Source organism: Myodes glareolus, chromosome 11 (assembly GCF_982192425.1).
Source record: "Myodes glareolus chromosome 11, mMyoGla1.1, whole genome shotgun sequence".
In the NCBI taxonomy this organism is placed as follows: domain Eukaryota; kingdom Metazoa; phylum Chordata; class Mammalia; order Rodentia; family Cricetidae; genus Myodes; species Myodes glareolus.
The window spans coordinates 63,346,531-63,373,532 of NC_142036.1; the positions used below are offsets into that span (position 1 = coordinate 63,346,531).

The window sequence follows — 27,002 nt, forward strand, 5'->3', positions numbered from 1 at the left end:
GTGAGGTAAACCAAACCCAGAAAGACCAACTCTACATCATCTCTCTCTTTTCTACTATTCCTAGTTCTGAGTCTTCAGCTATAAGTGTACGTTACTTATATCAAGGAACGTTTTTCTGTTCAGTAGATGAGCAATAGAGAAAATTACAACTGGTCCTAAGCAGAGATCAATGGATAGCAGGGACTCCAGCCACAATGGACAAATTGCCATCACAATTCCTATATCTTATTCAGATAACACCAAAAAGGAGGGGAGGGAAGAGTGTAAGAGTCAACATAGCAGGAATTTGGCTGTGAAACAGTCTTTCCTAGAAATGGCTACATGAGCAGGACTGCAGCAATGGCAGTATCCATAGATATGCTTATGAAGAAGGGGGAAATTTTCATGGGCACCAACCCAAGATAAAGATCAAAAGTCAACTGTGGGGAGAAAAAGAATTGACCTCACCCAGGGATGAGGTCCCTCTTGTTACCCAACACAATCTGGTCAGCTTTGAATCCATATCACATAAACAACAAAACTGGGTATATTTTTATGCATTTATAAAAACATATACTGTGTGTGTATATATGTGCGTGTTTAATAATATTAGTTTAAAAAAGAAGCTTTAAATTTGAGCAGGAACATGGGAGGGTTTGGGGAGAGGAATCAAAAGGGTTATATAATCTTGTATAAGGTAATTATAATACAGGGTGAAAGTTATGTAATGCTATTTCAATTACAATTGTATCAACATATAAATTTAAGAAATCCACATGAAAAACAAAATCAATTTATAAATTAAATTATTTATTTATTAAATAATTAAATAAACAATAACATTTATTTATAGTTATAAATAAATTAAATAAAAATATCAGCCTACAAATTAAATAACATGTTTTAGAATACTTAAATAGCTTCAGAAACTTCAAATACAAATCATGAATTAAAATTTAGATTTTTTTTTAAAGATTTATTTATTTATTATGTATACAACATTCTCCCTCCATGTATGCCCATACGCCAGAGGAGGGCACCAGATCTCACTACAGATGGTTGTGAGCCACCATTGGTTGCTGGGAATCGAACTCAGGACTTCTGGAAGAACAGTCAATGCTCTTAACCGCTGAGCCATCTCTCCAGCTCCCAAAATTTAGATTCTATTAGATTGGATTTTCAAAGAGGAGTTAGGAATTTTGCAAAGATGGAAAAGTCAAAATCATTTTTCCCTACAGCTTTTACATGATCTTGGTTGCATTTTAAAGAACAGACAAAGGCCAAGATGGTTGTTTAAGGTGTACACTACTTTCCTAACATCCAGAAATTTTAAATTCTATAGCCTGCACTACCAAATACAAACATCTAAATAAGACATACAATATATAAAACTTTAATATGTATATTATTTTAAATTGTTTCTTCTCCCCCTTTCCAAATCCCTGTGGTTGTGTGTGCACGTGTGTGTGCTCACAAGGAATAAATGTTTCTCAGAGATATAATAATGGATTGAAATTTATGCACTTAACAAGCCTACAGAAAGCTGAATGTGAGTTGTGCAGATGAAGATTCTTGTGTATCTCCAGAGAGAAAAAGGACCTAGAGATCTCTTCAGCGGTTACTTTTCATTTTCCCTGGAAATCAAGAAAGTTGAGAAATGTTTTCTCTTTGGAAACTTACATGCTGCCTTCAGACAAAAAAGGGAAGTGGGTGCATTTTACCTTAACTCCTTTCCAATTACCCTAAACTCGAAGTAATCACTTTCTTACAAGGGATAATTTTGAGCACCATGTTCCAGCCTCCAATAACTGTGAGAAACCATCTCTGCCAAACACTACACAGAAATTAAGATGAGGCTGAGAGATAATGAACAGAATTATTCTCAATAAAACTGAATTCTCAGAACTGTTTTCTACACAGCAGAAAAAGCAATATTCAGGAATATACCTCTTAATGCTGACACACCAAAATTTTTAACAAACAGTTTTTCTATGGATGCCATAATAAAATTGACAATGTAGCTTAAATGAAATAGCTGTATTTTTTCTTATGTTCTAAAGGATACAGTTCTAAATGATTTCCATTTGATGGAGTGGGGGAGGGGTGGGTTTTCAAGGAGCTAACTGTTCTTTGCAAGTTTATTGCGTGAGGAAGCAGCAAAAGAGAGATGGAGTAAGACACAGAGAGACACTCAGATTAAAAAAAACCATAGAAATAAATTCTGATTTCTTTTCTATAATGTCACTAATCTGATTGTCAAAGCCCAATCATAATGGCTTTATCTATCCAAAGATTTTGCCTCTAAACACTATTATACCCTGGGGTTGGGACTGAGTAAATAATCTTGGAAGAGACATACAGATATGATGGCACACACTTAAAATAGCAGTACATTGGAGATCAAAGCATATATATCGCAATATAATACAAGTTTAGGCAACTTAGACATAACCTGTGCAAAGTCACACTCAGAGGGGTGGGGTGGGTGGTCACAATCTAAATAAGAACAATAAACAATTTTTAAGTATTCAAAGCAAGAACAAAATAGTTGAAATAAGCAAATAATAAAATATTCGTGACCTTAAAATTTATGATACCATTAAAGCAAAAATATATATTTTAGCTTTCAGTTATGATGATCTTAAAGGAGCCAATTTTCCCTTCCTTGATTTTTAGACATCTAGGAAAAGTAAACAATGTGATATAACACTGATGGCATAGAGCTCAGAACTGCAACTGATGGAGAAAGATAAGCAACAGGTTCTCTTTGAAACTGCCTCAATTGAATGTTTAAGTAAGCTCACATTTTGTTCAGAACACAGGAAGGGTGACACAAAGAGACACAACAATTTTGCACAGTAGATAGAAAATAGGAAGATCTGGGTTCTAGATTATATTTGCAGGCATGAAGATAGGTGCATTGGAAAATCTCCCAGAATTTAATCTTCGTTTAATTCATTATGCATAGTGTCTTGCTAAAAACAGCCAAGGCTGCAAGAAGTAAGACACTATTACTGCAAATGGGGAATCTCAATAATCAAGGATGAAGATATGAGAACAACAGCAGCAAGCAGACGTGAGTTGATGGGAGGAGGTAGCATGATTACCAAACGGAGAGAACTGACCAAAGGAAACTCTACATGTGAACAATGTACGTACACAAAATGAATAGTACACAAGATGAAATTTAATGCAGAATAGACAGAATGAAAAAAATATTTTGTGACAACAGCAAGATAGTAGTGAAAGTGATCCAAAATGGGACAATGAGAGAGACAAAACCAGTGAGATTAAATGAACAAAAACAAAGCTGCACAAAGCTGTGCTTGTCAGTGTGGTGCAAAGCTGTCAAAGAACTTGTCACTAGTGCCCTACAGAAGAGAGGAGAAAGAATAACATTGAAGTAATGCAGCCTTCAATAGCGGAAAACAATTTAAGCAGTCACAAATCAAGAGATGCATGATTGAAATTTAACAAACTCTCAGTGAAATAATTAGAAAAATTAACCAAGAAACAGCATTATTTTCTGCATAATGATTATAAAGAAATAATGTCAATAGAGGTTTAAAAATATACTAGCTACACATACCATCATGTGCAACATAATCGTAACAGGAATGTCAGGCTCTCAGACACCACAGAGGAAGGATGGCATAAAAAGGCATGCACAAAAGGATATCTACAGATAATGTTAAAATGAATGTGATTTTTTTTAAAAAAATAATGACTGAGAAATGCATTGCTATAGATTTATACCCATGTTAAAACTCAGGTGTCCAGTGGTAGGTTAGTAATTTAAGCCTTAAGGGAGCAGGGACAGGAGAATTCCTGAGGCTTGATTGGAAGTCAGTCTAGGCTGCTGTCTGAACTTCAGGCCAATGATAGCCTTATATCAAAAGACATGGGCAAGGCTGGGTGGTGGTGGCACACGCCTTTAATACCAGCACTCCCTCCGGAGGCAGAGGTAGGTGGATCTCTGTGAGTTTGAGACCAACCAGGTCTACAAGAGCTAGTTCCAGGACTGGCTCCAAAGCTTCAGAGAAACCCTGTCTCAAAAAACAAAAAACAAAAACAAAAAACAAAACAAAACAAAAGACATGGGAAATGTTACTCTTGATGACCCTGATGTGATCATCTAGTTGACATATGCACTGTACACTTCTACAATACACACACACACACACACACACACACACACACATACACACACACACACACACACACACACACACAGAAAGAGAGATAAACAGACATTGGAAAAATCTAGGCACTTATGCTGATTAAAGCTTACCATTATAAAATTTGAAAGCACTCCTGAGTAAGACATGACATTTTTAACACCTATATCGAACTACACTCAAATTTTTCATATATCAGTAAAAATGTTATTGTTTGAAAAATTTGGCAAATGCTTTAAAGAACATTCAATTAAAGAAACCCAAAATATCACTAATCATGCTGTCACTCACGTTCATTAGTCATTAGTAAAATGACAGAATATTTTAAACAGAACCTATATGTAACTAATTGAACACAATTTACCACCTTAAGGGTTACTACAGACGAAACATCTGATATTAAAAATAAACAACAATATTCATGAGAAAGGCAAGAGAAAGGATCTAAGAGACAATATGAGAATGAGAAAAAGATAGTTTAGGTTTTTGACGTTATTATGGAAAAAATCCTAAGTAACTAGGATTAATGTGTTATGACCTCAGCAACATGGAGGAGATAAAACAAGACGAAACTACTAAGAAGAAAATTTTAAAAAAACAAGAGAATAATGAAAAGGAATCTTTTTGATTGAATCAACTGGAAATAGTACAAGGCACAATCATTAAACATAAAATTGGTCAATAAAAATGTTATATTAAGATAAACGATTCAGATGATGAAATACAAACTAAGAAGATTATATGAGTACTGAGAAATAATTATCAAAAATAAACACTTTGCAAATAGAACTATATCAAGCAAAAGTGAATAAAAAACATGTGACAGAGTGTTTTTTATTTTAAAATAAACATCAAATGACAGATGCTGTAAGTTCAGCAATCTCCACAAATCAAGAATGTCAAATAAGAAAGATAATTAAAACTTTACCTATATAACATACAATACACAACTATAGGGAACCAAAGGTAAAGCAAAAATGTGAAAAGAAACCAGACCGTAAAAGCATATCTTATTTTAGAACAAAAGTAGGATTACCATCAGGAATGAGAGAAAAATTAAATTTAAAAAAAAAATCTAAATACTTTATTCTACATGGCAGTCTTACCATATTCCTAAATCCATTCATAGGATCTCAAGATATAGTTTGTTGTCATACACTGGGCCAAGGTGCAGGGAAATCTATATTTATTCTCTAAGTTCATAAGAACAAATAAAAATATAGAGCAATATATCTCCATAGTACATATGCAAAATTCTCATTAAGATACTTATCCATTGAAAGCTGAATGCATATAAAGAAATTTATCCTATCACCAAGTAGAATATGTTCCATGCATACAAAGCTAATATGAATTTTGAATAAAAACAATATAATTAATCACACCAGCATGCAACAGATATATATTAGTCATAAAAGTAGTCTTATAAAAAATTCTAAAAGGGAACAAGATATTCTCTATCTGAAACCATTATTAAACATTTAGCTTTAGAGAAGAAGAAGAGTGGAGATTGAAGAACAAGGCTTCATGATAATCATCGGCTGAGTGATGACTGAATATTTGTTCACATTATAGTTTCTAACATGAGCATGAACATCATAAATCTTTCTTTATTATATGTGGCAATAAAAGAAGCACATTGAAAGTTTGTCTAATGCATGAAACCACAAAAGTGAAAACCTGCTGTTGGGAATAGACAGCAATACAGGGAGAAATAAGGCCAAATAAATAAAAGCAAGGCATTTCAAGTATAAAAACGTCAGTCCCAAACAGTAATAAGTTTGGAAAGTTACAGCCTTGAAGAAAAATAAATTCCAATATAGAGCAACATAAGCTAGAAAAAATTATAGAAATAGTCTTTACTTAGCCTCCAGTCCTCTAATTGCAAGGAAAACAAATGCTTTTCTGAAATTTTATTTAATTAAGAAATATATTTATATATGTAATTGCTCATTAAAATATTTTCTATTTCCTTCTAGAATTAGACTACAAAGGGAACTGATCATTATATTTTCAATTATTATAATTTCAATTTAATTATCAAAAAAACCTTTTTCCAAAGAACAGGGTAGAGTCATGACTTGCAGAAAAGTGTATTAAAACCAATACCATCCTGTCCTGAGGCACTAAACTATCTATGATACCTCTTCCTAAGAGTAGAGCCAGTGAATTTCTGTCATCCCGGTTTAATGTTGAGTGCAGTGGAGTTGGAAGGAACTTTTAGAGACATAGAAAAAGAGTTCGGAAGCAGAATTCCAACATTAGATCCCATAAAAGTGAAAGCCGGACACTGAAATCATTACAGTACAACATTCACTATGTAAGAGATGACTCATGCGACAATGTGGGTTACATAAAAATAATATTGGTTCTTAGTAACAGATTACCTCCACAAGCAATGAATGATGACAAAACACAAAACTAGTTCATTTAAAGCCACAGAATGATTAGAGATAAAGCTCAGAGTTAGAACTTACTTAACGTGTGTGAGGTCATAGACTTAATCCCAGTATTTTAAAAAAAAATAGAAAATTTAAACCAGACATAAGGAAGTGGAGTATATTTTAGACTTGCTTGGGCTTCGTAGTGAATTCCTGGGTAGGTAAGTCTATTTAACACAGCCTCAACTCAAATTAATTAATTAATTAATATCAAAAATGAGGAAAGTTATAGAAAACTTGAGTCATCCTGGTTACTGTCTGGATTATTTATGTAAACCATTTTAGTAGAGATCCTACTCAATAGACAGTGATGATATTCCACTGAAAAATGGCATCATAGCTGTTTTACATACAACTAAATGCACATGCAACGAATTTCATTTAAATGTGTCTTAGCTGGGACATAAAGCATAATACTACTATACACCTGAAGGCGAGGCATGATGTTTCATTACACGTGACTGTTTAGTGGGCAAACTAGTAATTATTGGAAGTATTAATGTCATGTGGAGCTCTTTAGAAGACATAGTGACAAAAGTTAGAATAGCTTGTCAGACGCAGTCTCAGAAGATAGCCTCATTTTAAAAGCCCAGTCACAAACTATCGTTAGCTATCCATATGACAAAATGCAACAGGAATGCCATCTACAGTAGAAAATAAGGCTCATTGTAGGACATGAAGAAGATCATTGAGATACTTTTACTTTGAAAATAATAAAATATCCCATCGCAAATGAATGCAAGTAAGGAAATCACATGACTCCAGTAATTTAAAAGTCAATTTTAAACACTCTTGTCTACTATGAAAACTGAAAGAAAAGACTAAATGCTCAGTACTAGTTGATCAGTGCCAAAAATAAACAAAAGGTACCGATTATTCATTTTATAATCAATGGAAATATACATGACTAATAGAATTCTTGCATTGCTGCATGTTATTTGTGTGATAAACAGAACAATAAAATAGAATAACAGACCAGGATATGTTCACGCATATATGAAAAATGTGCATGTCACAATTTAAATTTCAGCTTAATTAAAAACGGATGGATTCTTCAGTAAACAATATTGAGACTATCAGTTACTAGGATAGAAACAATGAAACAGAACTGAACTATACTAAATCCAATTTAATCTCTATATTGCACAATAAATGAAAGCAAAATTTAAAATAGTCACTGTGTTGCAAAATGTATTTCTTCAGAAGGGCAGCTCAATTCACAATAACAAGAGTGTGATCAAATGTAAACACACACACTCACACAAACATGCATATATTAAAAAATACAAAAAGAAGCAGTTAACAGCTTTTCTGCTTTAAATGGACATTTCCTAAAATCTTGACTGCTTTTTTTGCCACAGAGGTTCTTATTAGTAAATCATATTTAATAACTAATAAGTTATTGTCACTGTATTGTCTCTTAAAACATTTCATGACATGAAGATGAAAAATTAATGATTACATCAATATTGTTTACAAAATGATTACCGTACCAGTGCAGAGTCTTAAACAGTCTCACTAGTTTACTGATACAGGTAACCACAGCCCACAGAGTCACAACACCTAAGTCTCAGGAATACTGGCAGACGATGGCAGGCAAAGAGCACTTTATGGCCGTCACAGGTAAGAATACAGGGTGACATTATCTCATACAGAACACCTGGAGTCTCTCACAGGAGCAAGGTCACACCTCAACAGATAATGAAGGATTCTTGGAGATTTGAAACTCAGGATAAATGTGTCACAAGGCCCACTGCACTCTAACTATACTCCATGTGAACCACTTTGGGATGGGGAGAGGCTCTGGCCTATAGTCCTCCTCACCTCATCTTCGGTGACTCATGTCAGTGGCTATCACAGAAATTGTCTTGTCTGTTACCTGTATCGTAACAGCCTGGGTCATTTAGGTGTGGAGAATTTTACTGCCATACACAAATATAAAATGTTAGTGCTTAATAACACTGTACATTACTAAAATTAAAACACTAACTATAGATTAAGAAGGACATGTGGGACCAAACAAATCCACCAAGAGTTTAGAATGAAAAAAAATATGTATCTTTTCAACAAGTTCCCATGACTTTGTAGGAAATATGATACCTAAAATTAGGAGTAGCTAGGATTGCACCAGGAATGATATCTGAGAGAAAAATAAATCATACAAGAATTTCAGTCTTACTAAGAGTAAAATAAATTGACTAATAAAGGAATGGCAAACAGTTTTCAATCAAGTAAAGGAAGTAAAACATGTATGTAGCAGTTTTTCAAACAGTATGAAGATTTATTTAAAATATGAAACAAAGAAAGTGCAACAATAGAACAATGAAAGCATTGAATAATGTCTTTAGTTTGCATTTGAATGAAGCTATCCTATAAGCCTCAACATTTAAAATTTTTAGATCACAAAATGTAGTCATTCAGATGTTTGTGTACATGTGGTAAGTGTATAATTCCAGTGAAGCTTGTTTCCACATTCCTGCTTGTTTCAATTTTCAGTAAACATCTATTCATTCAGTATTACAGAAATGCTTCATTTATAATTAACATTAAGGTGAAAAAAAGATTTGTATTCCAAGAGCATGTAACAACACATTTAACATTAGGAAGATGAGAATCTTTGACTTTTCTCATCCTTAAATAAGAGATGAAAATCAATATTACTTATTTATATAAAAAAGTCTAAATTTGTAGAAGAAACAATTTTTGTCCTTTCAAATATACAAGAACAGAAAAATCTACTTAATTCTCATAGACATTATCATCAAAAATAAGTTATCATGATATTACAAAGAAAGATTAAAAGTGAATATAAGATATATTTGGTAAATCTGCATGACATTTCCTTCAACGTTTTCATCACCAATTTTCACTTCCATAATGAGGTTTTATTAAATTTGTGAGCAAAATAGCTTTAACTGCACATTTCTGAATATTGTCTCTAAACAGCCAGTAACTAGATATCTAGTCTAAAAGCATTCCTAAGACATACTAAACATTCTGAACATTCTATGTTTTAAATAAAATTGTTTCTTGGGTTAAGACAGATAAAGAACCACAGACCTACCCCACAGTTCAGATATCTGTCATGGTTCCATGTGAATCACTTATCTGATACCTTTTCTCTGATGCTTTTTTCTCCAGGGAAGCACATCTATCTTACTCCATAAAGAACATTCATCAGTGCCAGAGATGTGCTCTCACTATATCTGTGTAAGTCATACAGAATCATTCTTTTAAAAACCCAATCCATGGACTAACTTTGTGGGAGCCTAGTTTGTTTGGCTGTTCACCTTTAAAGACCTGTATGGATGGGGGAGGACCTTGGACTTCCCAAGGGGCAGGGAACCCTGACTGCTCTTAAGGCTTGAGAGGGAGGGGGAGGTAGGGAGGGAAGGTGGAGAGGGGACGGGGAGGGGGGGAGGGGCAGGGAAAAGGGAGGCAGGGAAGAGGTGGAAATTTTTAATAAATAAATAAAATAAATAAATAAAAACCCAATCACAACTTTGTGAAACCCACTGTTTTGCTTAAACATATATAGAATGACACACTGGTAAGGTCTAACCATGTAAACTGGATGAAACAGAAACTTCATTTTAAAATTTCATATAATTCCAGTAGTGAGTCCTCCATTACAAGTTCTCTTTTGACAGAGAAAACCATTGGTATGTTAGCATTTATCTTTACTTTACTTCATGAATAATGAAGTCAGGTTTTTAAATTGTGGATTATTTCTGTGTTAGAATTACTACCAAAGATATCCTTGAAATAATGCCTACTTGTTTTAAGGGCACTCTATCCTCAAGTCATAAATAAATAAGTAGATGTTAAAATATTATTTGTTTTCTGATATTAAACAGCTTGCTAAAGATTCAAAATTTACCACACTAATATCTATGAGCATGCAGGCTATCAAAAGGAAAGCTTATCTCTTAAAACATATTTAAGCTTACCTGGCATCAGGAGGAAGACAAAAAAGAGCCAGAAAACAAAAACAAAAACAAAACAACCCACACCAAAACAAACAAACAAACAAAACAGGCAAAACAAAACAAACCTTCTGAAAGATAGAAGAGAAGAAAACAACCCTGAGGCATCATCTCTACAGCCAAAGTTAATGCTCCTGGCTAGAGGATGTCAAACTTACCATGTAGATTTATTCTTATGCCAATTCAATTACTTTTTGCATATTACCAAGTCCAAAAGTGAGGTTAATTGGACATGGAATCAAATTACCACCATGCAATGTCACAGCTATCCAGTATGTGTGGGTGTTCAGCAGTGCCGGAGGTGGTGTCATTGGCCAATGGCCCAAACAGGGCCCACATGTCAGCAAGCCTAACAGCATGCTTTATTTGCCATCTTTCATTATCATCTCTTTAGCAATTCTAGAAAGATGTTTGCGTCAGAACTCTATTACTGAATCTAACTGTGCCATCCAATGTCACACTTCAAAATCAAGTATTCATTTTTTTTAATATTCTTAAAGTTTTCAGTTGATGATTCTATGTCTATCACTTAGTCCCTTCGTGGCAGAAATCATTGGAAGTGTTGGAGGTTTTAATCAATATACCATTCAGGTTCTTTAATTCTGAATTTCTTTCCATGGTAAAGCATGGATTTTCACTAAAAGTAGTCCTTGGTTAGACTGCCAATGTTCTTCTTGATGCCATGCCTCCTACACTCTGTTTAATGTTGATGAGAGATGCATCCATTTACCCAGAATATTCTAAATCTGACATATGCTCCACAGTTTCCCGCACTGATACATGGTAGTTAACTATAGGGACAGGGAGGTTGTCAGGGTAACAAATATAGCCTTAGGTGGAATTGGTATAAATTGGCTTTTCCTCATTTATTTCAAAGCCAGTATCTGACAATAAGGATTGCTTCCACTCACTGATAGCCCAGTGTTGAGAGTACTCCTCTAGCATATTAAATTCTTCTGGCCCAAAAAGTTAATTCGTCTGCAAAGGCAGAGCATCTGTGCAGACCTCTCCACAGGCACTGCTTTGTAGGAAATCCAGCAGTAGCAGTGCTGCGGGCCAACACAAACCAGAGGCACAGAAAACAGAGACTCTGCATTAAGATCTGCTAGCCAAGACACATTCAGTTCTTTTAGCCCTTGTGGGCTTTTGGAAGACAGTGCATTGTCATTCCAGCTTCTGGGATTTTTATCTCGAAAGGACAACACATCAACTCATTAACAACAGTCTAGGGTTGAAATCTATCTGTGCAAGCCAGGCAAATTCAATTGACAATGGATCAATTTCTATTGTCTTGGGTGATGTTATTTCCCACATGGAAGGCACATAACAATTTTTACTTTTCGCTTCCTACTTACCCTATGGTAGTTGCCTCTGTGCGGTGTTATCCCCATTTCCCTACACGTGTTTAATTGTGGTATAATGAGAATTTTGAATTATATTCTTTTGTACCTGCTTCAGACACCTGTTTTTGTAGAAAAATCAGACCAGATTGGGTAGGTGAGAGGTGCCATTTGTCAAATGCAAAGAAGTGACATGTTTTGCCAAATGGAATTCTCTGTTTTGAGGTTTTCTCCGGTGCAGGAGAATTGTCTGTATTCTGTCAATCATGCTTTAAATAAATGCTGATTGGCCAGGCAGGAGGTGTAGGCGGGAAAACCAGATAGGAAGTGGAAATGATGGAAGGAGAGCAGGAGAATTCTGGGGAGGAGGAACTTGATTCCTCCCACTCCTGCCCAGATCTCCCGAAGCAGTAGGATGTGAGCTGCCCCACTGAAAAAGGTACTGAGCCACATGGCTAACATAGATCAGAAAAATGGGTTAATCAAGATGTGAGAGTTAACCAGTAAGAGACTAGAGATAATGGGCCAATCAGCTTTGTAACTTACGGAGTCCTCTGTGTTATTTTCTTTGGGACTAAACAGCTGGGGGTACCAGGCAGGACATAAATCCCAACAAGCAAGCCCCCTAATGCTACACTCAGGCTTCATTGTTGATCACTTAAGTTAGTGAGTGTCCATCTCTGCTTCTCATTTCCCTTCAGAGATTGGCACTATGTCCCCAGACTTGCTTCATAAGAGCACGGCTCTTACATTGCCTTTCAGAGACAGGGCAAGATCTAAAAAGCCTTTACTTGGAAAGTAACTAAATTCCTCTAAAACTTTTAGCTCAAAACACTTGGGTAATTAGGCATATCTTATTGAAAGTATCTGGGAAGATATAAAGTAAACATACCACCATTGACAGAGTCTGATTTAGCTTGGCTTTCATTGAGAATCTGTTCTTTTTTCTTTTGTACTGAGAAATGCATGATTTAACAAGTTCTTACTATGTTCTTGATTAGGGGGTTACTGAATCTAGGTAATCTTCACTTTATAGAATCAGGTACGCTTCCCAAATTATGGTATTACAGTTGTTTTATTGATGATCCTAATTTTGTTTATGCGAAAAATATGTTCTATGTTTATGTATATAAATAGATAACATATAACATACAAAATTAACATCTATCTCATTGAGAATATTACTTGTTTGTAGTCTCATAAAAATGGTTAAAATAATAAAATGAGCTGGGCAGTGGTGGCGCACGCCTTTAATCTTAGCACTCAGGAGGCAGAGGCAGGTGGATAGCTGTGAGTTTGAGGCCAGTCTGGTCAACAGGAGGTAGTTACAGGACAGGCTCCAAAACTTAGAGAAACCCTGTCTCGAAAAGCAACAAAACAAAACAAAACAAAAGAATAAGATGAACTAACTTCTTAACAATTAGTACGAAGTATTGCGGAGTGGTATTTCTGTTCATTAAATAGCTCTACTATGTAGAAATATTCATCACAGTATGCCACATATGCATATAAGTATCAATATCATTATAGATATACTCTACAAATTTAAATGTATAGTTTGTTCAGAAAAAGTAGTTTTAATATTTAGAGGGTATAATAGCTTATGGAGATATAATTGGTATTATTCATTCACAAAACAATTTAAAAGGCATTGCTACATATACATGTACTCACACAAGTGTGGAACATAAGAACGCCTTATATTAAGAAATGGTTATGTTTACCTCTTAGTTTTTTCAAGTCTTTTCTTTCAAAATAAATTAGGAAGAGGTGGAATGGAGAAAATGTGCTTTTGCTGGCAAGAAAATGAAAATGACAGAGAAAAATATCACTAGAACAACAGTGGTCACCCCGGGTGCCCTGGGTTGCATTGTATTACACAGCAGAAGTATTCCATTACTTTTCCTTTCTACTTCTGCATCTTCTACGTAATTCTCGAGTGCCTGTTCAAACAATTCTACTTCTTTTAAGGAGAAATACTAGTGATATGTATAAATTTTCAAGAAGCTATTTGATATAACTCTTAACTAGGATGCATTAGTTTTCTTTTTTACATGATAATTAATTCAATGCAGGACTTTCAGCCTAAAAGTTTCCCTATTTTAAAAGAAGAAACATGGAAAGACAAAAGACAGAGAAAAGAAAGATATAAAGAAAGAAAAAAGAGATAAGAAAAGAGAAAGGTTCCAGTCTTAAAAGTAATAGTCTTGTAACTTAAAAACAAATCCAAAAAAACTATATTAAGTATTAACTTACAATAATTGTTTTCAGTATATAAAACATTTTCCCATAGCATTCCACTCACCTTAATTAAATAGATGCTTTGGTCTTATGTAGCTTCTAGTATATGAAAAATGTTTGAATTCATTCTTCTGTGATTAATACTAGGGGATCACATTCATAAATATATTTTTTAGCTAACAAGTTTTCTAAAATTAAATGCTTTCCTGGAGAACAACAGCAACTTATCAATAGAAAATTTTTATGAAATAATTAACTGTTTTGTTGTTTTGTTTAAATGTGTGACATTACCTCAGGTATGGATATGACCTTTCATTTATAAAAGGTGAAAATTGGGACTGTCTTTCACCAGATGGTCTATTCACTAAAAGGATAAGCAATCAAAAAACTAATACAAGCCCAAAATAAACAAATAAAGCATGTATTAGTGGCAGAGGAATAAATAAAATATACAAAGGGAAATGCTACAGAAATGATCTTTAATTTGTCAACTGCATATTCTGTGTTATAAATACAGTTATAGAAAATCTTTTTATTTTTTACAATATAAAAATGTTCTTTTTAGATCTTAAAAGTAGTCCCCTAACATGACTTTGGTTATGAAAGCAATAACAGACTTCTTACTGATTGCTTTCATCTTGCATAATTAGTGGCATAATAAAGACAGAAATTATTAACACGAATCTTTATTTTCTACTAATGAAATAGATATTTGAATTGGAGTCATTCTGCCATTGCAATATGTTGCTATATTAACCTATGCTTATGAAGCATCTCATTCTCACTTCCTTCAAGATTATTTCACTTGGTAAACACACAATAGCTGATAACATTTGAAGTTAAGTCCAACTGTTGTGGCATATTTTAATCACATTTGGACTCTCCAGAGACTACCAATAAAGGTAAACCTTGAATCAGAGGGCAGATTCGACATTCATCTAGCCAGAATTAGCTTTAGAATTTTGGGCAGAACCTGATTAGGATGGAAAGAGACAGGCAGGAATATGTAGGGACTTAGATTCACAGCCTTTTAAATCTGGGAAGGGGGAAGCTCAGGATCAGTCGATCCTTCACTGTCACTCTAAGGATACTTTAGATTTATACTTCAATATCTTACCCCTGAGTTGTATTTAATAATATAACAATAAATGTAATTGCTTCACCAAACCTTTGCTCTTTATAAAACTACACTCACAAATATTTTCTGTGTTTGGACATTGGGCAAGATACAGTCCCTAGAGCAATAATGGATATTTATGTGTTGTGTATATGTATTCTATTATAAATTTCTTCAAAGACATTTAATATTTGAAAAATGTATATGTGTTATGTATATATAAATATATATAAAGTATTTAAAATACAGGAAAATTATCCCAAGTAAAACCACAAAATATGAAAAATAGCAAATCAATGGTTTAGAAATGATTTATTTTTTCAGAAAATAATTTCTTAAATTTTAAATCCTTTAAACATAATCAAGGAAACAATGTATTTACTTGTTTTTTTTCTTTAGAATTTAGAAAAATTATATACAAATCTAGATTAGAAAACTTTTTTGGTTGCTATATGTAGATTATGTGTTTTATAGTTTCCCAAGTGTTCAAATATTTTATTTACAATTCATTCTACTACATGTAATTTTCATTTTTAAAAAATTCTAATGTACATTTTCATAGGCTTTCATAAGCTCTGAAAGATACAGAGGTGGTTGCATTTCATAATCCAGCCAATTAGACAAATTATTATTCACAATACCAGCCCACTGCTCTACCAATAACCTTTTGTCTTAGTAACTCACTGAAGCAAGTTTGACACAATAACTGGCCATTCTGAATTTGTTTGTTTAGTCACAAAATTATTTTAACCTTTACATTTTCTGTGACATGAGAAGGAAAATGTATCTTGCAATGCATGCAACTCTCAAATATGAAAACAAATCAGAAAATATTGTAATCATTTGTATAGCAAGAAAAAGCAAATAGACTTTTCATATCCCGAAATATTGGACTCAAAACAAAGACAAGAAAATATTTGCAATCAATAATGAATAATTCTCACTTCATTTTGCCTGTCAATTTGCAAAATTTCTAATTAAAGTCCAAAAGTGTCTTTAAACTTACTGTTAATGATGAGACTGAATTATGCAACTTACTTCTGGAGCCTGAAGAGTTCCTCACTACCATGAAGGAGTCAGCACCCGGCCTGGCTACTGCAGAAGACCGACAGGGTGAACGCATCTCCAAAGCTGGTGCTGAGAATGGTGCCCGAGGGAAGGGTGGTCAGCTGCTACATCTCTCCTCAACAACGGGCTGAATGGATACAGGGACTCTTCAGAGGAGGCAAGCAGAACAAAGAAAAGGCATCAAAAAAGCTTTTAGAGTACCTGGAAATGTTTGCTGTTAATTGTGTGTTCAGTCACGACTCATATTAGGACGTTCACTAATTAGAACTCAAATATATTTGCATAAAAGTGCTTTCCAATGGAAATGTGCAATATGTTCTCGTTCCAATAAATATGCCAACACTCTGCCTTTAATTTTTGGAAGGCGAGTCATTCTCTCAAAACTGTAGGTAGCTTAAATGATCATATCCCACATACTATTCTTTATCGTTGAATTAATTCATTTTGTTATATGAATCACACATCGATAATAATGGCCTGCTATTACCATGTAAACACACACATATAGTATTAGATATAGCAAGGAACAAATATATTATAGCCCTGTCTTGTCATAGAAAATAACAGACTTAGTTGTTAATTGCATTATTTTCCAGGCCAAAATCAATATATTGCAATATATTCATGTCTGGAGAAAAGTTACATATAAACATGTCACATGCATTGCGTTTTTTAAGTTCATATTTGCATTTTTAAACTGTCTTTTGTGTGATGATGGATTAAACTTTCAGAGAATTGACTGTCACCCTCGTGAGATGCAACATTTAAATTTTTCTTGTCTAAGAGCTGTACACACACAAGAAAAGTTCCAGATAACCCAGCTGTGGTGATGCATGCCTTTAATCTCAGCACTCAAGAGGCATAGACAAGAAGATCTCTGTGAGTTCGAGGCCAGCCTGGTGTACAGAGTTCCATGGCAACCAAAGCTACACAGATAAACCCTTTGTTGAAAAACCAAAATAAAAATAAAGTTTCAGCTAATATCTAAACCAAACACTGTTAAAGTAGATCAATTAATTTTAAAAATATCTTAAAAATTTTAATTTTACTTAGACTCTGATAAATATCCAAAGAAGCACAAACACAGATTACTTTCAAAATATGATAATAAAAAATGAATATAAGATGAAAATATGATTTAAATTTACTTTTATGATATTTTTATAAAGCCAATATTAAAGCTTTGATAAATGGAACAATTTTTAAGTTTTCTGTTTGGAGTTTGCTTTAGTCAGGGCCCTGATATATAGCCCTGGATGGCTGTAAAACCTTGATTCTCACACTTCAGCCTCTTTAGCACTAGGATTATAAACAAGTCTCACCATGCCTAATTATAAATCTAAACTTAAGAGAACGATTCCATTGTTTTAATATAGGCACTGAAGTGGCCCCTACAGTGTGTCTGCATGCACAAGACTATCACAAGATTAAGCCAGACAATTTTAACAAGGACAGAGTACGAAGCCCCACCCTTATATGAGGCATTTTAGCCAATGATGACTTCTGAGTGCATAAGAGAGAGACTGTATTCTTCAGCAGTTTCACCCTGAGACGCCAGGCAGGAACAAATAGATGATTCTACACCCATGGCTATTAATAGTAGAATGAAGTATACATGTTGTGTTTACAAAATGAGAACATAGAGATAGAAGGGAAAAGTCATGATGGAATGGGGGAGAAATTGGATAGAGAAAATCAGGGATGGATATAATCAATACAACCTATATGCATTCGTGGATATAATGGGAGGGTGATGAAAACAACAAAACTCTCTAAGATAAACTAGTGACTGTAGAGACTACCATAGCACTGTTATTGTTTCTTAGATTACAACCAACACAAGATTAATAAAATTCTTATATATAACAGGGTTTTCAATAGTGAAATTTTCTATTTTAATATTAAAATTTCAGAAAAAAATAAAATAAAATGTTTTACTATAAAATTGCATAATAGCAAATGTAGCTTATTTATTATTTTATGAATCATTATGAATATTCTGTATCTTTTAAAATTAATATATTAAAATATGAATTTTATTGAATTATATAATAGGTAGGATGAACCACATATATAACTGCAGGTAAATTACATCCCAACAACCATAAATTTCTTATTATGTGTTTACGCATTCATTAGTTACCATGAATATTTTATACTAATTTTACAACCACATATGCTTTATTGATTTTAAAAAGCAATTAAAAGATCTTAAAAAGTGAGTCTCCCTGCAAAGCAAAACATAATTCTCAGTGTATGTAGATTCTTACATATACAGGAGGATAATGCAACAAATTTTACCTGCGTCTTTCATTTAGTATGTCTTAGAGAACATTAATCCATTTTGTTTTATATAGTCAACCTAATATTTTATTAATGTAAATAAATCCATTCATAAAATGCAATAGTTTAAAAGGTATTTATGATTTTTGTCATAGAAATGATACACTATATTCTGTGTGCATGTATTTCATACATGTTTGTGAATTCATGCATAAACCCCAGAAATAAAATGCTTATGGCATAGATTGTCCTTGTCCCTGAGGTTCTGATCATGGCTCTGCCTCTACTGTAATAATATGGCATACAATAAAATAAAATTTGAGTTATATGTCCTTCTATAGTATATCACTTCACTGTTGCAACAAATATAGATGCCTCCGATTGTCATCCTAATCTAAAGGGAGGAATTTACAAAGGTAAACAGGATTCTAGTTTCTCAAAATGTCTACAACCAACACAGGAAATGTCAAACTTCTCCATGAAACTCCAGTTCTTCAGGGAAAGATCCATTTATGTGGGATAAGCATTTTTTCCTGCAATAAATTGTATTAAGAATCTACTATGTTCCACAGATCATAAAACATATGTTACCTCAGGTTTTCAAGAATCACATTAGGTGATTGCATGGTCTTCTTTGACTGCTATATAAAGTAAATACTGAAAACCCAGTCAACCTTGATCAAGGTCACATGGTAAGTAACTAATGAATCATGACTGTCCCCTTGGACCAGCTTCCTACACAAGTAATGTGGAACAATGGCCTTCTATTCTGTATAGACTTGTCACTTGTATTAGTTTAATAAAACACTGATTGGTCAGTATCCAGGCAGGAAGTATAGGTAGGGTGACCAGAAGAAGAGAATTCTCTGGAAGAGGAAAACCTCAGTCTGCAGTCATCACCCAGACATCGAAGAAGCAAGATGAGAATGCCTCACTGACATAAGGTACCAAGCCATGTGGCTAACACAGATAATAATTATGGGTTAGTTTAAAATGTAAGAGTTAGCTAAAAGTATGACTAAGCTATTGACCAAACAGTATTGTAATTAATATAGTTTCTATGTTATTATTTGGGTCGGGGCAGCTGGGAAATGAACAGTATCTGCTTACACACAAGATGCCTTATACAACATGATGTAAAAAAAAGATTCTGTTAAACTGTTAAAGAATTGTGGTTTAGTTTGGATGAACACTCTATGGAGTTCCATATTTTAGTTTATGTGAACAGGTTTGCACTTCTGGAAACTACTGTGGATCATCTTGAGATGTGTACTGGAATGAGTTCACACATTTGTTGGTGTATACCAATGACATCTACACTACAACTCTCTTTCTTCCCCTCTTTCCTTACCTCCTAGAAATTTATACATTGTTCACATTTATCTTCCAACATCATCGTTGGTCTAAAACAATGGGATTGCCGATTTAAGACTTAAACCTAAAGAACATCATTTATCATGTTTATTTTTTCTTTATGTGCAAGGGTGTGTGACTACATATTTTTATGTACCTGCTGTATGTGCGTGTGACTATGGAGGAAGGAGAGTGTCAAATCCCTTGGAAATAGAATTACAGGAAGTTATTAACCATATGATGTGGGTTCCAGAAATAAATCTAGGTCCTCTAGAAGAGCAGTAAGTGTTCTTCTCTGTTGAGACATCTTCTCACCTCCAAACTGTAATTTTTACAGACATTATCTTAAGTAATGTTAGTAGCCTCAGGTATTTCTCTGTCATAATACAAAATTCACATAGATTCTACTGTAACATTCGCATATACAGATAAATGCAGTACTAAAAAGAAGTAATTGAGTTTGTGAGTATGAAACTGTCACATTACTACATTGTCAGGTAAAGTGTTCCTTTATTCCTCGAGTGCATATTGAAATTAAATATCTTGTAATGAATTCTTATCACTTAGTTTCTATTCCATGCAGTTGTTGCTGTGATCATTTGACAAACGTACAAATTTTGACACCTATTATATTCATGTATCCTCAAGAAACATGGTTTCCCATCTAATAATCATTTCCAATAACAATAAATTCTGGAAGAACTCAGAAAATTTGTGACATACATTAGAAGTTATTAGGATACATATTTCAAAAATGAGCATCCTTAATTACATTATGAGTCTAAAATACCATCACTAAATGATCATTAGTTCTCTGAAACTCCAGACTAACTTGAGTCTATTATTAGTGACAGCAGGGTCTAAATCCTGATTTAACCTAAAATAATGGGTAAAACTACAATATTCACTATTCATTTATGCTTATTTCTAATTTTTTATTTAATAAAAATTTATTTACATCACCCTCTTTCCTTTCCATATTCACAGTCTCTTTTTAATCATTGCTGTTATACATACATACAAATGATTAATTATATCAAAGTATTATGGTTATAAAACTGTGCCTTTCAGAGCTCATAATATTTTTTTTCTTAAGACTATATATCTTTAACACATTAGCAAACAGGAAGCCCATTGGAATCTATGAGGACAACAATGGCATACTCTTTACTACCCACTTCCTTTAAAGTCACCAAATCTGAACATTCATGAGCCCAGCACACAGGACATTCATATTATAATTGACATGAAGCTGGTTTGCCTATGCCAGTAATAAAGGTAAGTTTATTCCTGTTAATTAAAAAGCGAGAATTTGTTTATCTGGATGTTTACTCTTCATGTTGCCCAAAGCCATCTTTTTAAACCTGTGAGCAGTGGAATCACATTCTCTCACTGCCTTTCAACTGCTTACTTAAAATATCATAGAAGCACAATTTTTATATCACCATTATCTTGGTGGAGTATTCAAAACTCAAAACTTACTAGTACCAAAAGTATATTCAGAGGTAATGCCCTGTGTTTATAATCCCAGCACTTGAAGAGAGCGTAAAACAAAATGTGTTTATAACCAACATTCTCTGTATAGCCTTAGTTCAGCCATCAGCACAGCAAATTGTGTGTCAGAAGAAAGAAAGAAAGATAATCTAAAATTATTCAAACAAGAGACAAAATTACTTTGAAAATTCTTTTATGTGAAGTAGTTTTTCCAGCCAAAAATGATCATCAAGATTTGCATAAACACTATTATTAAAACATACATTCTCAGCAACAACACTGCTAAACCTAGGTGCTTTTAAAATTAAATTAGAGACACTGATTAAAAATGGAAATAATCTTGTGTCAGTGGATAAAAACAGCACAAAATATTTGCTGCAGGAAAATGTTTACAAATAACAGCCCACATCCAAGATCCAATGACAAATAAATTAGTGCCCTACTGGAACAGTCACTTATGGAAATGTCACATGAAAATTAGCGCAACTCATCATCCCTTCCCTCTATCAGCAAGAGTTCAGCAGTTCAATAAAACATAAATCTTGATGACCTAAAAATTATATTGCTGTACTTTTAATTTCCTAAGAACAAGTCTTGTAGTAACTCAGTGATGCTGTTGCTTAGTAACGCACTAGCCAAGGTGACGGACTTTGCAGTCAGACAACAGCAAGAACTGGCAGATCTGCATTGATTTCACAGTTAAATCATTCACTAAATTTCATGATAGTCCAAAAATAATGAACGCTAGACACAAAAAGGCATTAAATTCACCATTAGTTTTGTTAAGAAATAAAACCTGTCACCAGAATTGAACTTTAACTATAAAAACTCTGTGCCCTTGATGTGTATATGCCACATTAACAGAAAGAAAGAAAGAGAGACAGACAGAGAGAGAGAGAGAGAGAGAGAGAGAGAGAGAGAGAGAGAAAAGAAAAGAAAAAAGATTTTTTTTGTCTCTTAATACAAAGGAAGTGTGTGCCCAAATATGAAATCCCTGCTTCTCCACTTGTGTTTTTCATATGCCCATAATAATAGGCTTTGCTCTATATTTATTGGCAAGCCCCCCCACACACACTCAAGGACACACAATTTTGTTAAAGGAAAGTAATAAAAATATTATCTTAATTGATATTTTCAATAGATACAAGAGAAAAATTATTTTAGTGAGCTATAAGACTACTCAGAACTATGAACAGATGTCATCAACCTTTATCAATAGGTTGCTTCTAAGTAGATGATAATATATTTACTTAACATTTTATGCATGTCCATGCACAACCCCCCCCACACACACACACAGGCATTGCTCTGCATCAGGCGAATAGGAGAGTGAATAATTAGATAGCTCACTTTAAGTTGGCAGAGAGTTCATTTGGGATGAAGAAGCTGAGTACATGGAAAGTACAAAGCATAGTAAGACTAGTTATTTTTCCATGAAGGCAAGTAAGATTTAAACGGGCTGAGTCCACATTTGAAAAACAGATTGAGTACATAGATATAAATGATCTTAAGACATATATTTAATATAGTTGCAAGGTCTGTCGAAAATTCAGTTTCAGAACATAAAAGGTATTTTTAAGAAAAAGCTATTCCCACATTAGGTAGTGACTATAAATTATAAAACAAATAAAAAAGATTTGAATGTAAAATAGGTACAAAATGACTACAGAGATAATGTAGTATTTTGACTCACTGACTAATATTTAACAAATGACAGAACTCAAAATAAACAAGGAATTTTTAATGTTTCAACTTATATCCTCATAATTTAAAGGAAATTAGGTAAGGTTTCTTGAAATTTATTTCTATTTTACTAAATAGAAATGAATTTTTTTCAAGTTAAAGGTTTTGAAATCACATATTTGTTTCAACTTCAGTTGAAGTCATCCTCTCTCTGGGAAAGTAAGGGAAGTCATTCCTCTTTTTTTCTATCTCCCTATAATCTGCCACCTTCTCTTTTCCCTTTCCCATCTTTCCACACAGTATCAGCATCTTTCTATAATATTAGAGATTATTTTATAAAGAAACCATGCTATAGTTTCCTAAAAATAATAATATTAATTTTGAGGAATACATGTAAGGAGAATTTCAATGTATGTATATGACATTATGTCTTTATTTCAAAATTCTAAAACATATACATTTTTATGGAAAAGAAATCAATTTTTAGTGTGAAGAACAGAAAGTGCATATTTCTGATGCTTATTAATATTTATTGTACAAGTAAACTTTGAACACCTCATTTTTATGTTAATTATAATAAACAGGGGTTAAGAAGAAAGTGGGCTTAGCTTATAAGGAAAACTTTGTGTTATTTTGTTGAGCTTCATGAAAAGTCTGCCTAATGGTACATGAGGGAACTTCCAAAGAATCTTAAGGGACAACACTTTCAGGCTGTAAAACTAAAGCAAAAGTTCATAAAACATTTAAGAATTATAGTTAATTACTTTGATGTTCCCAAACCATATCTAAATAATGTGTATAATTTAAGAACAGTTATAGAAAACAAATAATAATATAACATTCTAAATTCAATTTTTCATTTATGTGACTCCTAAACAGGTTTCTATAACACTTATATAGATATAACAACAAATATTGTAGATACCTCTTAACATGGTACATGTGGATGAATAAAGAAAAACTACATAAATATATAAGCTAGAATATTTTAATGCAGATATATCAACAGGCATGTTTGAATATGAGGCTGTGCCTGCTGTGTGACTATTGAAAATTAAAAATTAGATGAATTAAAACAAATTGAATATACCCAAGGAACACACGGATTTTGGGAGCAATTCAAGTCTTTTGAAAGTGGATATGGGTGTGCATAAAATGAAAAAGCACAAGAAGTATACTGGGAATGCTGCAAGAGATTTCAAAACAAATTTAACACATGGAAAGGCTAGACCTGTAGAAGTTAGATATCATTCCAACACAATATTTTTAATATATATGTTAGTTATCACCTCTCTATATGTTTTATACAGATTAGTATGTATCTATGAAGACACAATGAAAAGTGTTAGAGAGGATGTGGAGTAAGGGGAACACTCATTTATTGCTGGTGGGAAGGCAAACTTGTACAACCACTTTAAAAATTACTATGGTGGTTTCTCAGAAAATTGAGAATCAGCCTACCTCAGGATCCAGCAATACCACTCTTTGGAATATACCCAAAAATTACTTAATCATACTACAAAAGTATTTGTTCAACTATGTTAGTAGCATCATTATTTGTGATACCCAGAACCTGGAAACAACCTAGATGCCTCTCAACTGAAGAATGGCAAAAGTGTGGAACATTTACACATTTGAGTACTACGCAGCAATAAAAAACAATGACATCTTGAATTTGGCTTGCAAATGGATGGAATTAGAAAACACTATCCTGAGTGAGGTAATTCAGACCCCCCCAAAATGAATATGGCGTGTACTCACTCATAAGTGGATATTAACCATAAACAAAGGACATTGAGCCCATAGTTAAGGATCCTAGAGAAACTAAGTAATAAGGTGAACCCAAGGAAATCATATATAGACCCACCTGGAAACTGGAAACAGGCAAGATTGCCTGACAAAACTGGGAGCATGGGGGTGTGAGTAGAAGGAAAGAGAGAAGGGGGATAAGAGAGGGGGTTGAGGATAACTTGAGGGAATGGAATATTTGGGATGTGGGAAAGACAGATATGAGAGCAAGGAAAGAGATATCTTGATTGTGGAAGGCATTATGGGATTAGCAAGATACCTCACTCTAGAAAAATTCTAAGGAAACCACAAGGATGACCCAGATAAGACCCTAAGCAATAAAGGAGAGGCTGCTCAAAATGGCCTTGCCCTGTAGTCAGACTGATAATTATCTTAAATATCACCATAGAACCTTAGCCCAACAACAGATGAAAACAGAGGCAGAGACCCACATCGGAGCAGTGGACTGAGCTCCCAAGGTCCAGTTGAAGAGTGGAAGGAGTGAGAATATGATCAAAGAAGTCAAGACCATGATGGGTTCATACACTGAGACAGTTTGCCTGAGCTAATGGGAGCTCACCAACTCCAACTGGTCTGGAAATGAAGAAGCATAGGATCAAACTAGTCCCTTGGAATGTGGTTGACAATTGGGTAGACTGAGGAGCCACTGACAGTGGCACTGGGATTTGTCTCTACTGTATGTACTAGCTTTATGGGATCCTATTTTTTTGGATGTATACCTTGCTCAGTCTAGATGTAGTGGGGAGGGCTTTGGACTATCCACAAAGCAAAGTGTCTTACCAGCTCTTAGGATTAGAGACGGTAGGTTGGGTGGGTATGTGGAGGGAATGGGAGGAAAGGAGGGAGTGAAATTTAATTGGTATTTTTTCAAAATAATAATAAAAAAGAAAAATTAAATATTTTAACACTTTATATTTTCTTGATCAAATTATCTTGTATATGTTGGCTGGTTCTCTACCAGTGATGCATTCTAAGATACATACCTAACTTTACATTTTCCATTATCCTTGGACATGATGTCACATACCCATGAAACTATCATGGAGAAGGATGAAGCAGCAGAATATTAATTTAAGGTCACCAATGCTTCAGCATAGAACAAATACAAAAATTTTATCTCACTTAAACACAAAAGTCACCTTGCAATAACATGTATTGTGCTTCTTATATTTCATTGACATGTAAGCATTTTGGGAGCAAGGATACACATGAGGAGAGCTATACACATTGCATCATCCCATACACTGATTTACTACAAACAACAAAAACTTAAGAAATGCAAATTTCAAGGCTATAAGTATTGATAGAAAAAAAACATATTAAAACATTTAAAGATGATTCTTTTTTAAGTAATATATTCTTTTTTCCTTTTAAAAATTATTTATTTATTAAAAAATTTCCACTTCCTCCCCTCCTCCCAATACCCTCCCATTTCCCCCCTCTCCCTCTCCTCCTCCCTCTCCAGCCCCAAGAGCAGCCAGGGCTTCCTGCCCCATGGGAAGTCCAAGTTACTCCCCTCCTCCCAATACCCTCCCACTGCCCCCACTCCCTCTTCTCCTCCCTCTCCCGTCCCAAGAGCAGTCAGGACCTCCTGCCCCTTGGGAAGTCCAAGTTCCTCCCCCCTCCCTCCAGGTCCAGGAAGGTGAGCATCCAACCAGACCAGGATCCCAGAAAGCCAGCACCATTGTCACTGGCCTCCCAGTCAGCCCCCATGTCAGCCACATTCAGAGAATCCAGCCCAATCACACGCTTGTTCAGTCCCAGTCCAGCTGGCCCTGGTGAGCTCCCACCAGACCAGTCCCCTTATATCAGTGGGTGAAATCACCCCTCGCGGTCCTGACTTCCTTTTTCATGTTCTCCCTCCTTCTGCTCCTCATAGAATTCACAACAGATGAACTTCGAATGGCCAAAAGTCACTTAAGGTCATGCTCAACCTCCTTAGCGATCAGGGAAATGCAAATCAAAACAACTTTGAGATACCATCTTATACCTGTCAGAATAGCTAAACTCAAAAAAACATCAATGATAGC

The 27,002-nt window shown here is 34.2% G+C and overlaps 1 protein-coding gene across 3 annotated transcripts in view; it reads right to left on the bottom strand.

Annotated features, from left to right (window-relative positions):
- Positions 1–27,002, bottom strand: part of Lrfn5 (leucine rich repeat and fibronectin type III domain containing 5) — a 262,853-nt gene that overhangs the window by 116,246 nt on the left and 119,605 nt on the right. For 2 of the 3 annotated variants that reach the window (XM_085697596.2, XM_048415825.3), the window contains exon 2: positions 16,321–16,496. The gene's annotated coding sequence lies outside the window, so the exon portion shown is untranslated. Of the gene's footprint in view, positions 1–13,648; positions 13,720–16,320; positions 16,497–27,002 lie in introns of all 3 variants that reach the window. The other variant, XM_085697594.2, reaches the window with a different exon arrangement.